Raw genomic sequence first — 17,584 nt, forward strand, 5'->3', positions numbered from 1 at the left:
TGTCTGTCTGTCTGTCTGTCTGTCTGTCTGTCTGTCTGTCTGTCTGTCTGTCTACTGGCTCTGTACTGTAGATCCAGACTGTCCCTGTCCCTGTATGTCTGTCTGTCTGTCTACTAGCTCTGTACTGGAGACCCAGACTATCCCTGCCTGCCTGCCTGCCTGCCTGCCTGCCTGCCTGCCTGTCTGTCTGTCTGTCTGTCTGTCTGTCTGTCTGTCTGTCTGTCTGTCTGTCTGTCTGTCTGTCTGTCTGTCTGTCTGTCTGTCTGTCTGTCTGTACTGTAGACTTCCTGTCTTTCTGTCTTTTCTAACAGATGCTGAGATGAAAGATTACACTGCAATATAACAACACTAGTTACTAAGCATCTGAAAAGCATCTGAAATGATTGCATTGACATAATGTACAGAGAGTAGCTTCACAATCATGATTTTGGCTGCATCTGAAATTGCACCCTATTCACTATATGTTGCACTACTTTGACCAGGGCCCTATGACACAGGCTTGGTGTCTGCAGGACTTTATTTGTTTTTAATCATGGACTGTATATTCTCAATAAGACCTGATCCAAGATCCTGTCTTGTTGTTGGCTGATCTCCCTGTGTTTGCTCTCGGCCATGACGGTAGCCAAGCAGGACCTCTCGCTATGCTCTCTCCAAAAACACAGGCATCAGCCTAGATCTTTCACAGATACAGGGCTTCAGACACTAAGGAGAGATCATCAGCATGAATCCTTCATAGAGACAGGGCTTCGGGACTAAGGAAAGATCATTAGCACACATCTTCACAGATACGGGGCTTCAGGGGCTAGGGAGAGATCATAATATACAGTAGCCAAAGAGAGAGAGTTCATGACACAGAAAGCCAACAGTAAACAGTTACGTTTAAACTCAGCTTTGGATCAAATCATGAGACATTTATTTTATTATTTTTATTTTATTTTACTTTTTTTTTTTTTATGCGGATATTCTGATTGGTTGAGGAGTTGTTAATCCGCTGTTCTTCATTTAAAAAAAAAATTGTACGATTATTTTAAATATATTTTTTTTACAATACAGAACATACACACATATGAAATACAGCAAATCAAATGCACACAAATATTAACAATGTCACACCTATCCAGAATCCCCTGCTCACACCCTTATCTCCAGCGCCTGCATCTGCATTTTTTTACATTTTTTACATTTTTAATTTCGCTCTGTCGCTCACACGCACTTTCAACATTTAGTACATGTTTTTTTTTCAAGATGATTGACGAAAAAATAATGTCATGTCTTGAAATAAACAGATTAAAATTTAACATTTACATTGTGGAACTAACTTCTACTTCTGACAGCCAACTTTTGAACTGTGCCCCGTAACTTTTGGACTTGGTAGCATTCCCAGAAGGCACGGATTATTGACTTACTGTTAGATTTAAGGGGACAGTGACTTTACAATATTGGTCAGGTACAATGCTTTCGGAAAGCATTCAGACCCCATGACTTTTTTCCACATGTTGTTACGTTACAGCCTAATTCTAAAATGGATTAAATATTTTTTTCCCATCATCAATCTACACACCCCATAATAACAAAGCAAAAACTGTTTTTTAGACATTTTTGCAATTGTATTAAAAATAAAATACAGAAATACCTTATTTACATAAGTATTCAGACCCTTTGCTATGAGTCTCAACATTGAGCTCAGGTGCATCCTGTTTCTATTGATCATCCTTGAGATGTTTCTACAACTTGATTGGAGTCCACCTGTGGTAAATTCAATTGATTGGACATGATTTGGAAAGGCACACACCTGTCTATATGAAGTCTCACAGTTGACAGTTCATGTCAGAGCAAAAACCAAGCCACGAGGTTGAAGGAATTGACAACCGTAGAGCTCCGAGACAGGATTATGTCAATGCACAGATCTGGGGAAGTGTACCAAACAATTTATGCAGCCAAAACAGCCAAAACACAGTGGCCTCCATCATTCTTAAATGGAAGAAGTTTGGAACCAACAAGAATCTTCCTAGAGCTGGCCGCCCGGCTAAACTGAGCAATCGGGGGGAAGGACCTTGGTTAGGGAGGTGACCAAGACCCCGAAGGTCACTCTGACATAGTTCCAGAGTTCCTCTGCGGAGATGGGAGAACCTTCCAGAAGGACAACCATCTCTGCAACTCTCCACCATTCAGGGCTTTATGGTAGAGGGGCCAGACGGAAGCCTCTCCTCAGTAAAAAAGCACATGACAGCCCTCTGGGAGTTTGCCAAAGGGCACCTCAAGGACTTTTAGACCATGAGAAATTAGATTCTCTGGCCTAATGAAACCAAGATTAAACTGTTTGGCCTGAATGCCAAGCGTCACATCTGGAGGAAACCTTGCACCATCCCTACGGTGAAGCATGGTGGTGGCAGCATCCTGCTGTGGGGAGGTTTTTAGGACTGGGATGGACTGGGAGATGACTGAGCAAAGTACAGAGAGATCCTTGATGAAAACTTGCTCCAGAGCGCTCAGGACAACAGACTGAAGCAAAGGTTCACCTTCCAACAGCACAACGACCCTAAGCACAGAGCCAAGACAACACAGAAGGGGCTTCGGGAGAAGTTTCTTAATGTCCTTGAGTGGCCCAGCCAGAGCCCAGACTTTAACCTAATTGAACATTTCTGGAGAGACCTGAAAATAGCAGTGCAGCGACGCTCCCCATCCAACCTGACAGAGCTTGAGAGGATCTGCAGAGAAGAATGGGAGAAACTCCCCAAATACAGATGTGCCAAGCTTGTAGCGTCATACCAAAGAAGACTCAAGGCTGTAATCGCTGCCAAAGGTGTTTCAACGAAGTGCTGAGTAAAGAGTTAAGTAATATGATATTTCAATACTTGAAATCTTTTGTTTTTTTCATTTGTTTTCACTTTCTTTGTCTTCCTCTTTTTTTCTCTTTAGTTCATTTTGTTGGATGTTGGTGCAGTGGGGGTCAGGGGGGTAATGGAATTATTTTATTTTTAATGTGTGGGAGGGGGGGTTCTTAGATGGTTGAGGGGAACTTCTCGGGGAAATGTGGTGGGGGATTTTGGAGGGCTGGTGGTCTGGCGGTTGGATGCTTGGGCTGGTGGCTGATGGGTCGCTGCTCAGGGTCCCCTTTTTTTTACCTTGTGGGAAATCCTAAAAGTAGGTCTAGATATATCCATTTATGAATTTTTATACATTTGCAAATTTTTCATAAAATCTGTTTTTGCTTTGTCATTATGGGGTATTGTGTGGAGGTTGATGAGGTGAAAATAGTTTTAAGAATAAGGCTGTAACTAAATGTAGAAAAAGTCAAGGGGTCTAAATACTTTCCGAATGCCCTGTATATCAGAAGATCATCTGCAAATAAGTTTAGTTTATATTCATGTTTGGCAATCCAGATGCCTGTTAGGTTTGAGTCCTGTCTTTCTGCAAGGAGTTCAATTGCCAGTGCAAACCAGAGTGGAGAGAGAGGACAACCCTGTCTTGTGCCCCGTTCAAGATTGATTTCATCAGATATATGTATTATTTGTGTATATTTTTGCTTTAGGACATTTATATAATATTTGTATTAAATGTATTATTTCAGCTGGAAAGTTGAATGCCATTCAAGGCGGTCAAAAGCCTTTTCAGTATCAACAGTATTTATTTATAAATCCATATCTTGTTATTTAGCGTACTGTGTTAAATTGAAACATGTTCTTGTAATTGTTTCTAAGTGTCTATTTTTAATAAACCCTGTTTGATTGATATGTATCAAGTCCGGTAAGACTGTTGCCATTATTTTGCTTATGAGTGTTGTTATTATTTTATTGTCACAATATATTAAACGTATGAGACTCTAATTAGCATGGTGACTCTCCAGATTAAACTTTGAACTTTTGCAGAGTATGAGATTATCATTTCCCTAATGCTTTAAAAACATCCCAGATTATATCAGGGGGTCGGTTTTACTTTGTCCTTTAAGTCTACATTTGTAATTTTAATGGATTTTATTTAGTTAATTTACGTATTTACAATTTCTCAATCGCTTTGGCAAAAAATGTTGAAACACTGAGTTTGAAGGTAGGCCTTGAAATACATCCACAGGTACACCTTCAATTCACTCAAATTATGTCAATTAGCCTATCAGAAGCCTCTAGCCATGACATCATTTTCTGGAATTTTCCAAGCTGTGTAAAGACATAGGCAACATAGTGTATGTAAACTTCTGACCTACTGGCATTGTGATACAGTGAATTACAAGTGAAATAATTTGTGTGTAAACAATTGTTGGAAAAATGACTTGTGTCATGCACAAACTAGATGTCCTAACTGACTTGCCAAAACTATAGTTTGTTATCAAGAAATTTGTGGAGTGGTTGAAAAACGAGTTTAAATGACTCCAACATAAGTGTATGTAAACTTCCGACTTCATATGTACATGTATGTCTGACAGAATTTCACTGAGAATCAACTCATCAGTTTTGATCAGCCATGTGCATGTAGATATTGTGCTTATTGTAGACAAATGTATTTGCTCTTTCACACACATGTGCCAAAACACATGCAGTTTTCTTAAATTAATAAGAAATTGAAATCTGGTGTGAACAAGAAACTAATTGTTCAGAGATTTGAACTTATTTATTTTTATTTTTTTAAATATCATTCGAGAATTGAGAAAAACTGTTGTGCATTTCGGGTCTTGAAGCTCTCTGTTTGTTCCGTGAAGTGTATTTTCTGTTGGTGTAATTAATAATAATTACCATAATACCAGAGAATCATACAAAATCATTATTTCATGTTTTTTTTCCACAGTACATTGTTGAGTGCATTTGTGACTCGTTTCAGGAAACTAGGCATATGTCTCAATTCACAACATCACAGGAGAGGCATTTGAAAGTTTATTTGTATTTATTTTTTCTCAAAATGCGTATTATGGCAGAAATGCCTTCTGGAACATTTGAACTTTCATGTTCCTTAAATAGCCATGATTGCCTGAAAAAATGAATGGGCTGGACATACCGATGAGTTTCCGATTGGTCTGCTATGTAGCATGCTTCTGTCTATAAAATGAGCTGCTCGTTATATATGTATCCTTTCTACTGCATTTTTTCCCAGAAACATATGACATTAGTCATGGAGAACTGCAATGTGTTGCTGCTGTTCACAATAACATTGCAGCCCTGAACTATCGACAAAGGTCAGTGGGAAAATTGACTACTTTCTGAAGGGTGATTCTTATGGCATTGCTTGCTGTCAGTGTGAACCAGAGTTGTACAAACAAAACGGAAGCTATACAGGATGTCTTTTTTATTGAAAAGGGGTTGTAGACTGCTGTGAATCATTAATCCATGGGTAAGAGTCTAGATACCGTTTCAGATATAATACGTTTCTAATTTTGTCAGAAAGTTGTTTTCATTGCAAGTTAAAGTTTGCTGTTAGCTAAATAGCTAGCGTTAGGTGGCTGGCTTGTTAGCTAACATTATGTGTATGATCTGTGTAGTAATATTATTGCATTGCTAGTTATAGCCTAATGTACATTAGAGTATCTAGTTTGAGAAACAGACACCTCACAAGTCCTCAACTGGCAGCTTCATTCTGTAGTATCCGCAAAACACTAGTCTCTACGTCAACATTGAAGAGGCGACTCCAGGATGCTGGCCTTCTAGGCAGAGTTCCTCTGTCCAGTCTCTACGTCAACAGTGAAGAGGCGACTCTGGGATGCTGGCCTTCTAGGCAGAGTTCCTCTTTCCCGTGTCTGTGCTCTTTAGCCCATCTTAATCTTTTCTTTTTATTGGCCAGTCTGAGATATGGCTTTTTCTTTGCAACTCTGCCTAGAAGGCCAGCATCCCGGAGTTGCCATTGAGATGGGTGTTTTGCCGGTACTATTTAATGAAACTGGCAGTTGAGGACTTAAGAGGTGTCTGTTTCTCAAACTAGATACTCTAATTTACTTGTCCTCTTGCTCAGTTGTGGACTGGGGCCTCCCACTCTGCTTTCTATTCTGGTTAGAGCCAGATACATTTCTTTACCAACTACAGTTGGGGAAACATGTGTGGACCTGAATTGTGACAACTGCAGTGGCCAAAACAAGAACGAGTTTGTGCTCTGGTATTGTGCCTGGCGGACCATGCACAAGCTCCACCACAGATTGGACATTCACTTCCTGATCACAGGCCACACCAAGTTTGCCCCCGACTGGTGCTTCGGCCTCATCAGGTAGCTCTTCAGAAAGTCCAGAGTGAACACTTTGTCTGAGATTGCTGGTGTTGTGAAGAACATCACTGTGACAGGGGTCAACGTCCCACAGCTGGTTGGACTGGAGGATGGTACGGTGCTGGTGGAAAGCTATGGCTGGCAACAACACCTGACTCCCTACTTCAGACCGCTGCCTCATATCAAGCAGTACCAGCACTTCAGGTGAATATAATTTTCATTGCATTGTATGAGGCTATTTTTCATATCTAATCTTGGGAGGTGAATTGATGTTATGCAATGTTGTAATGTCATATTGTTTGTTATTTCCTGTTTTACAGTTTCAGCTGCTGAGCAACATTGACATCCTTCCTCCCATAAATGGTCTGCCTGTACAAGCACCAGCTGGACTGGACACATCTAGACAAACGTATATTTTTGAGAAGATCCGGGAGTATTGCGACGAAGAGGCTATGGACATCACATGCCCAGCACAAAAGTCAAGGGCAGGACAGAAATAGCCTCTCCGAATATAGATTCCCATGTTCGTGCGTGGTTCGGACAGACCAGTTCATCACTGGGGGAGAGTTCCCAGTCATCAACACTATCTGTCCACATGACTCTCTGACAGACCAGTTCATCACTGGGTTCCCAGTCATCAGCACTATCTGTCCACATAACTCTCTGACAGACCAGTTCATCACTGGGTTCCCAGTCATCAGCACTATCTGTCCACATGACTCTCTGACAGACCAGTTCATCACTGGGTTCCCAGTCATCAGCACTATCTGTCCACATGACTCTCTGACAGACCAGTTCATCACTGGGTTCCCAGTCATCAGCACTATCTGTCCACATGACTCTCTGACAGACCAGTTCATCACTGGGTTCCCAGTCATCAGCACTATCTGTCCACATGACTCTCTGACAGACCAGTTCATCACTGGGTTCCCAGTCATCAGCACTATCTGTCCACATGACTCTCTGACAGACCAGTTCATCACTGGGTTCCCAGTCATCAGCACTATCTGTCCACATGACTCTCTGACAGACCAGTTCATCACTGGGTTCCCAGTCATCAGCACTTATCTGTCCACATGACTCTCTCCTAACACACACACCATACGTTGCTGCTACTATTATTTTTTTATCCTACTGCTCAGCCACTTTACCCCTGATTGTATGTACATAACTACCTCATCTATCACCAGTATCACTGATATGGTTACTGATATTGTTCTTCTTCATCTGTAAATTCTTGTGTTATTTCTCTACTGGCATTGACACTTTTTTTTTTTATATATATTCACACTATTTTCTGTATTGCTACTATGTTATCTAATGTTTATAAAATATTTTTATCAGGACACTTTGTTAACCTGGATTTTTTCCTTATTGTAGACTACTACTGCTGAATGGGTGTAGACAAAGAAACTCACCAGTCGGTGTACCAAAACATTCTCAAAAGTGGGTTGTTTTTTTACTTTCGAAGCAGAATTACTTTCCCATTGTTTCTCACGTGCAGTGTATCATGTATCATTTTGTAGAGTACTTTTATCCAATGTAAAAATAAATAAAAAATGTTTGCTACATATGTTACAAAAGACTGAATCAAGGATGTCGGTCACATTTTGGGAAATAAAATGTAGTCAGTTCTTGAATAGCTTTTGTAGTTGAGAATAACAATCTCTAGGTGTCCTGTAAATTATTTTTACAGATAAAATTGTTCATCCTCTTTGGAGGCGTCCTTAAATTTGCCTTTTTTTTTTTATTGCTAACGTTTGCCTAACTTACCGAATGTAATATTTAAGTCGCATGCTAAAATAATAACAGTTTGTGTTTAATCTCATATAGCGTGAATTCTAACACCAGATTTGCCCCTTGTTGGATATACAATGAAAGGTACAATTGAACATTAGAAACGGTCTTCTTGGTCTGTGTGCTGGGATATAAGGGGAAGGGTGTATTTGTATTGATCAGGATGCCTACACCTCTGCTGTTACTACAGTAGGGGGCAGCATAGGCCTCTCCAACACAGCTCCTCTTTAAATATTACTTTCTCCTTCTTTAAATGTAACTCTTGCAGGAAAACTATATCTGCTGACAGATCTGTTTAAGTGTTCAAGAACCATATGTTTTTTTGTGCACATTCCCATGTCAAAATCTAAGTCTGATCCAAAGTCTGTAGAAGCAGATAACATTTTTTTAGTAGACAAGTCATATGAGTATGGTGGATATCCCATGGAATGGGAGAGTCAGAGTATACATACATAGTTATTATAGGCAGTACATATACACAGAATGTGAGCATGTGGGGGATGATTCATTTAACAGAGAACACACCCCCCCCCAAAAAAATAAAAAAAATAAAGCAAAGTACCTCTTTGCCTTTTAGGGCTTAAAGCTCCAACTCCTCTCCTCTGTATTAAACATGATGTTATTGTACATGCTTTGGAGAAAGACTTAAGTACTTGTTCCGCATGCGTGTTTCCCACCGTGAAGCATGGAGGAAGAGGTGTGATTCATTTAGAATTCAAGGCTGTTACGCACGCCTCTATGAAGAGGGAACGCAACACCCTGCTACAACTAAACTCTCCGTGAAGCAAAAAAGGTATGGACTGTAGGTGCAAGTAAGAATGACAACAGGCAGAATGTGGTACCGTTTACAAGGACTTTATTCCTTTACACAGTAATATGGGGAAAAGGGGCTGGACGGAACCAAAGCAAAGAAAGTAAATCTCAAAGCCCCCCTCCTCCTATCTTACCTGCCTACCCACTACTTACCTAATTTAGCACCACCTGGTGCCCTAACCAAAATACAAGGGGAGGTCCGCCCAGGTCTTACCTAGTGTGTCTAGACAGCGAATATGCTACGGGTATATGTATGCCCGCGGGCCTCTTGCCTAAGCACTCCCTAGGTGCCTTCCCCTTCCCCCCTGGGAACAAATGAAACAGAATATTAAACAATTTCAAACAAACTAAGAAACAAAAGGATGTCAAATAAGCTCTATCTGAGCAACAAACTCACAGAACATACCACTTTCCAGCAAAATCAACCTCTATCACAATCAATCTCAGCAATTCTCTCTAGCAAAAAAGAAGATCTCCTGAACAGAACACTGGCTTTTATATAGCTTCTGAAGGAATGGGTAATTGGAGACAGCTGTGTCTTGACGAGGGGGCGGGGTCAGCCCTGGAGTCGACCAATCAGCTGCTTGAGGGATTTCAGGAAGCCATTTCCTGAAATAAACACATGTAAATACACAAACTACAACACAATCTGGGGAACGTAACACGCCCACCACAAAAATTGCAAACCTAGTTTTGCAATAATAAATGCCAACGTATCCCCAGTTAGTAAACCCGTGATAGAGCGTCAGCAACCACATTCGCCGAGCCCTTCACATAAGCTATCTGTACATTATATCTTTGCACAATCAGAGCCCACCGCATAAGGCGGCGGTTCTGGTTGTACATTTGTTTCAAGAACACCAACGGATTATGGTCTGTGAAGACCACTACAGGCAAGGCACTGGAGCCCACATATACCTCAAAGAACTGTAAGGCAAGCAATAAAGCCAGCGTCTCTTGTTCGATTGTAGAGTACCTTGACTGACACGAGTTGAACTTACGGGAGAAGAAACTGACGGGCCGATCCACTCCGTCTTCATCTTCCTGTAAGAGAACCGCACCCACCCCCATAATATTAGCATCTACCTACAACTTAAAAGGTTTGTCAAAGTTGGGGGCGGCAAGCACTGGGGCACTACAAAGTAGCGCTTTAGCAGACTCAAAAGCGTAGTTACAGTCCTTGGACCACTTGAATGGTACCTTGGGACTAAGCAGAGATGAAAGGGGAGCAACTACCGTCGAGAAATTCTTACAGAATGTACGATAGTACCCTACCATCCCTAGGAATCTGCGCAACTGGCGGCGAGTAGTGGGAACAGGAAAAGCAACAATTGCTTCCACTTTGCCAGTTACTGGGCGCACTTGACCTCGTCCCACTTGTTTCCCTAAGTAAGTCACTGTAGCCTTCCCAAACTCACACTTGGCCAAATTGAGGGTTAAAGAAGCCTTCTCCAACCGCTGAAACACACTTTTCAAAGTGGAGAGATGATCAGACCAAGTAGACGAATGAATCACCACATCGTCAAGGTACGCAGTACAATTTGGCACATCTTCAAACACAATGTTAACTAGCCGCTGAAAAGTAGCAGGTGCATTACACATGCCAAAGGGCATCACAGTGTATTGTACAAAGTTATCTGGCGTAACAAAAGCCGATGTGTCAGAAGCTCGAGAGGTCAGAGGCACCTGCCAATAACCTTTTAACAAATCTAACTTACTAACTTAAGCAGCAGAGCCTATTCTATCAATACAGTCATCTAAGCGAGGTAGAGGAAAAGAATCAGACTTTGTAACTGCATTTACGCGACGATAGTCCGTACATAAGCGGGACGTACCGTCAGGCTTAGGAACAAGAATACATGGAGAACTCCAGGAGCTGTTACTGGGTTTTGCCATGTCATTCTGTAATAAATAAGCTACCTCACTTTTCATTACCTCTCTTTTCTTAGCATTAACCCGGTACGGATGCTGACGTATAGGAACAGCGTTCCCCACATCCACGTCATGTTCCAAGATGGATGTGCGACTTGGAATGTCCTGAAACACACTGAGAAAACTGTTTATCAATAGGATAAGATCCTTAGTTTGATCATTATCCAAATGTTCCATTTGAGAGGGTAACTTCTTCAGCATCTCTGAATTACATAGGCGTTCACCTTGCTGTAATGTATGGCGTAACTCCAACCCGTCCTCCTTATCCTCATCTAGGTCCCAGCCAGGCTTCAGCACCACCGCAGCCACACTGGAGACGGCGGGCTGGACCGGCTTACCTGAGGAGCTGTCGGGAGAATCACGCACATAATATGTTTTCAGCATGTTAACATGACACACACGGGAAGAACACCTTCGATCTGGTGTCTTTATCACATAATTGGTGTCATTGAGTTTCTTTTCCACCAGATATGGTCCAGAAAAACGTGCTGACAGAGATGAGCCAGGGATTGGCAACAAAACTAAAACTTGATCCCCTGGTGCAAATGAACGGCCAACAGCCTTTTGTCATAATGCAACTTCATGCGTTTTGAGACGAGGAGAGAGACTTTTGGGCTAACGCACATGCGGCGTGCAGTCTCTCCCGCATCTTACTGACATAATCCAACACATTTTTAGGGGCGCTACTGGGTGTAGGAGATAAGATATGCTCCTTCAAAACTTTCAGCGGACCCCGTGGGGTGTGTCCAAACACAAGGTCAGCAGGGCTGAACCCTAAGGACTCATGTATCGTTTCCCTTATAGCAAATAGGACAAAGGGCACCCCCTCATCCCAATCAGTACTGGTATACATACAATACTTGCGTAGCATTGCCTTCAGTGTCTGATGCCAGCGTTCTAGAGCCCCTTGACTCTCTGGATGATACGGACTGGAGACCTGATGGGAAATACACAATGTCTTTAACACATTTGAAAACAGTTTAGACATGAAGTTGGATCCCTGATCAGTTTGGATTACTTTAGGGAGTCCAAACGTAGAGAAGAACTTCACCAGTGCCTTCACCAGTCTTAGCCGTTATAGTACGGAGAGGAATAGCCTCTGGGTATCGAGTAGCACTGCACATTATTGTTAGTAGGAACTGGTTACCTGACCTGGTTTTCGGCAATGGACCTACACAATCAATTATCACTCTTTCAAACGGTTCCCCTACCACAGGAATCGGGCAGAGTGGCGCTCGTGGAACTGTTTGATTCACTTTCCCAGTGAGTTGACATATGTGACATGTTTTACAAAATTGGACCACGTCAGACTTCAAACCTGGCCAGAAGAAATGACGAAGGACCCAGTTATAGGTCTTTGTGATCCCCAAGTGCCCAGACCACGCCTGGTCATGGGCGAGTGACAGCACCTGCTGTCGGAACGGTGTAGGAACAACCACTTGACACACTTCACTCCAGTCATTAATGGTGTCATGAGATGCCCATTTACGCATCAAAACTCCTGCTTCCATAAAGTAGGCAGTCTGTCTAGTTTTAGCTTCCTCAATGGAAATTACCGAAGCAAAACACTTGCGAAGACTGGTGTCTTCTTTTGACATTCAATCACCTTCTCAGGGGTGACAGACAAAAGAATGTCATGTAATTGGGGCGCGATTTCGTTTTCCCCTGCCTTAGTTTTTACGGGGTAAAAACTGTCGGCAATGCAGAAGGAATACTCAGTGCATTGTCTTCTACCTCAACATTCTCAAAAATAGAACTAGCCAAATCCACCACATCTCCTAGCTTGCGAGATTGTGCCCTCGTTAACACACAAGCAGGAAAAACATGTGGAAATGCTTGAACCAATTTCTCATCTGTAGTTCTGATTTCTGGGTTGTCTACTACCTCTAACACAGGAGTGACATTACCACCAGCAATATCATTCCCTAGTAGCAATTTTACTCCTGATACTGGCAGTGTAGACACTACACCAACACGGAAACGTCCTGATACCAAGTCTGACACTAAGTGGACCCAGTGTAATGGTACAGGTACGGTTTTTGTCTCTATCCCCTGTAATATGACATGTGAGCCACAATACGTTTCAGGAGACCAGGGTAAAGCATCAGTAATGATTACTGACTGCGCCGCCCCGGTGTCACGTAGGATTTGGATAGGCTTTTGATCAGTTGGTTCTCCTGTTAAGGAAACATAACTGTCAGAGATAAACTGAGCATAGACAGGATCCGGTTTCTCAAATGCTGAGTCAATATCTCGATCCAATGGACGATCCAAAGACTTGACTAAACCCAAACTTTTCATTTTTGGGGACGGTGACTGGTACTGTTTCAGTTTATTTTTCAAAACTGGGCAGTCCGCAATCACGTGACCCTTTTGGTGACAGTAATAACATTCACGGATTTCTTGAAAAGGCTTAGGGTTGTCAGAGGAAAAGCGACCTGAACGAGGAACTGATGACGTAATCGTCCGGCCTTCAAAACGTGGTGCACCAAAGACAGTCTTGTGTGTCAAAGCATACTCATCTGCCAACACTGCTGCTTGGGCCAATGTCACCACTTTCTGTTCATTTAAATGAACTACAAGTCTATCTGGGAGGTTGCTTTTAAAGTCCTCCAACAGCATCAACTCCCGAATATCAGCAAAGGTGTTAGCTTTGCTGGCTGAACACCAACGACTAAACAGAGACTCTTTGTCCCTAGCAAATTCAACAAATGTACGGTGAGACGTTTTTTTGTGGTTCCTGAAGCGCTGCCTATAAGCTTCAGGCACCAACTCATAAGCCCGCAACACGGTAGTTTTAACTGTATCGTAATGTAAACTGTCTTCCAGGGAGAGAGCAGCTACTACTTCATGGGCTTTCCCAGACAATTTACATTGTAACAGAAGCGGCCAAACCTCGAGTGGCCAATGCAGCGCAGCGGCCACACGCTCAAATGCAAAGAAATAATAATCAACTTCCGACTCTCGGAATGGAGGGACTAAAGCTATGTTTTTACTCACATCGAAGTGGGCTTGATGATGAGCAGCTTGTGGAGTCGCACTGGAGCCAGCATCTAGCTCCAGTTGTCGGATCCTCACCTCCTTGTCAGCTTCTATTTTCCTAATTTCAAGTTCAAAAGTCATCTGTCTCTTTATCTTTTTGCTCCATTTCTAACTGAGCCAGCCTCACCTTCAGCCTAGCAGTCCCATCTGAACGACCCGAAGCAGAAGATAAAGGATCGAATCGGGTCAATGTAAAGGGGGTACGAGGAACCCCTTCCTCCGCCCTGTCCTCTGACTTGGCATCAGAAAGTCTACCCGTCTCCTCTCCTTGCAATGAGAGAATCCGTTCTCTCACTAAACCCTCCCTGACTAGCACCAACAGCTCAGCCTTTAGGGCTTTCTCAGGGAATACAAATCCATAATGGTCAGCTATAGCTACAAGGTCTACTTTACGAAACCTCACCAAACAATCAATAGAGGGCGCTTCAAAAAACTTGGAGATGGCTGAGGCAGCCATCTTTTACAATGCAGTCTCCTGAACACACTAACTAAACAAGTCATCCAAACTCACAACCTACCATCACACCTCAATCACTAACCACAGAGAGAGCTCAGAGCAGCAGGGTCCGGTGGGTTTAATGGAAAAATCCCGGATGAGCCCCCATTATGTTACGCACGCCTCTATGAAGAGGGAACGCAACACCCTGCTACAACTAAACTCTCCGTGAAGCGAAAAAAGGTATGGACTGTAGGTGCAAGTAAGAATGACAACAGGCAGAATGTGGTACCGTTTACAAGGACTTTATTCCTTTACACGGTAATATGGGGAAAAGGGGCTGGACGGAACCAAAGCAAAGAAAGTAAATCTCAAAGCCCCCCCCCTCTCCTATCTTACCTGCCTACCCACTACTTACCTAATTTAGCACCACCTGGTGCCCTAACCAAAATACAAGGGGTGGTCCGCCCAGGTCTTACCTAGTGTGTCTAGACAGCGAATATGCTACGGGTATATGTATGCCCGCGGGCCTCTTGCCTAAGCACTCCCTAGGTGCCTTCCCCTTCCCCCCTGGGAACAAATGAAACAGAATATTAAACAATTTCAAACAAACTAAGAAACAAAAGGATGTCAAATAAGCTCTATCTGAGCAACAAACTCACAGAACATACCACTTTCCAGCAAAATCAACCTCTATCACAATCAATCTCAGCAATTCTCTCTAGCAAAAAGAAGATCTCCTGGACAGAACACTGGCTTTTATATAGCTTCTGAAGGAATGGGTAATTGGAGACAGCTGTGTCTTGACGAGGGGGCGGGGTCAGCTCTCCAATTAGCCCTGGAGTCGACCAATCAGCTGCTTGAGGGATTTCAGGAAGCCATTTCCTGAAATAAACTCATGTAAATACACAAACTACAACACATAATCTGGGGAACGTAACAGTACTGTCGTCAGTTTTCATTACCTTGGAAATTAAAATAATAGTGTAATGTAATAGTGGGTCTACTTCAGGAGTGTGGGTCCACCGACAGACTGATGTGAGATGAGTGGAGGCCCCCGCACATACTTCAGAGAAGTGTCTGATACAATTGCATTGAGGTATAGTTAAATCCTTCCTTCTCTCTCTCTCCCAAGCAAAACCCATCCCTCTCCACATCCCCCTCGCAGTGTTCTCCCCCTTTTATCCCACCCAAACCAAGCTTGTCTCTACCTCACACTCTTGCCAACCCTTACCCTTAACCACCCAAACCAAGCTTGTCCGAACCTTCCATATTTTCCCACACTTCCTACCTCTCAGACACACTTAAATCCATCCACCCACCCACCCACCCACCCAATCATCCATCCATCCACCCACCCACCCAATCATCCACCCATCCATCCACCCACCCATCCATCCACCCATCCATTCACCCACCCACCCACCCACCCACCCAATCATCCACCCATCTATCCACCCACCCATCCATCCACCCATCCATTCACCCACCCATCCACCCATCCACCCACGCACCCACCCAATCATCCACCCATCCATCCACCCACCCATCCATCCACCCATCCACCCACCCATCCACCCACGCACCCACCCAATCATCCACCCATCCATCCACCCACCCATCCATCCACCCATCCATTCACCCACCCACCCACCCACCCATCCATCCACCCATCCATTCACCCACTCATCCACCCACCCACCCACCCACCCACGCACCCACCCAATCATCCACCCATCCATCCATTCACCCATCCACCCATCCACCCCCACCCACCCACCCAATCATCCATCTATCCACCCACCCACCCAATCATCCACCCACCCATCCATCCACCCACCCAATCATCCACCCATCTATCCACCCACATCCATCCATCCACCCATCCATTCACCCACCCATCCACCCATCCACCCACGCACCCACCCAATCATCCACCCATCCATCCACCCACCCATCCATCCACCCATCCACCCACCCATCCACCCACGCACCCACCCAATCATCCACCCATCCATCCACCCACCCATCCATCCACCCATCCATTCACCCACCCACCCACCCACCCATCCATCCACCCATCCATTCACCCACTCATCCACCCACCCACCCACCCACCCACGCACCCACCCAATCATCCACCCATCCATCCATTCACCCATCCACCCACCCATCCACCCACCCACCCATCCACCCACCCACCCACGCACCCACCCAATCATCCAAAGAGATGGTGGGTCGGAGAAGCATCGGAATAAAAAACTTCCTTCTCAAAGTTTTTTGTGCAGCTGGTGTAAATAAAAGTAGGCCACACTTTTGTGTGTAATGGAAAGGCATTCGCAATTATGAGTCCTGTTGATGTAAAACCTTTGTACCTACAGTTGACGTCAGAAGTTTACACGTACGTTGGAGGCATTAAAACTCATTCTTCAACCACTCCACAAAATGCTTGTTAACAAACTATAGTTTTGGAAAGTCGGTTAGGACATCTACTTTGTGCTTGACACAAGTAATTTCTCCAATAATTGTTTACAGACAGACTATGTCACTTATAAGTCACTGTATCACAATTCCAGTTGGTCAGCAGTTTACATACACTAAGTTGACTGTGCCTTTAAAACCTCTCTTGGGTAGGGGGCAGTATTTTCACCTCCGGATGAAAAGTGTGCCCAAAGTAAACTGCCTGTTACTCAGGCCCAGAAGCTAGGATATGCATATAATTGATAGATTTGGATAGAAAACACTCTAAAGTTTCCAAAACTGTTAACATAATGTCTGAGTATAGCAGAACTGATATGGCAGGCGATAACCTGAGAAGAATCCATCCAGGAAGTGGAATTAATTTAATGTGGCTGCTTTTCAACTCAATGCCTATACAGAATGTAATGGGTTAGGAATCAGATTGCAGTTCCTATGGCTTCCACCAGATGTCAACAGTCTTTAGACAAGGTTTCAGGCTTTTAATTTGAAAAACGACGAGTAAAAAGCCATTTTGGTCAGAGGACAGAGGAAGTGTGCCGACCTGATTTGGCGCTCTCCCGAGGGCGCGCCTTTTGTTATTTTTCCTTTCTATTGAAAACTGTTGTCGGGTTGAAACATTATTGATTATAAAGACAATAAACAACCTCAATCTGTAAGGCGCAAATAGCTTAATGAGAGAGCAGCAGTGATTCACATCGATGAGCTATGTAGATATCAATAATAAGTGATATCCGTATCACCATAGACCACCACTACTGTCATTCTTACCTCCAAGCGGTTATTCAAGTTGGATAATCTTTGGATGCCTACAGCAGTCGCACCGTTGGAAGACATATCTTGGACTGTAGCCTACAAAAGCCTATTCCTGCTCTTTTCCCACGATCCATCAAACACATTTGGTGT

The sequence above is a fragment of the Oncorhynchus tshawytscha genome, linkage group LG28 (genome assembly GCF_018296145.1).
Source record: "Oncorhynchus tshawytscha isolate Ot180627B linkage group LG28, Otsh_v2.0, whole genome shotgun sequence".
NCBI lineage: Eukaryota > Metazoa > Chordata > Actinopteri > Salmoniformes > Salmonidae > Oncorhynchus > Oncorhynchus tshawytscha.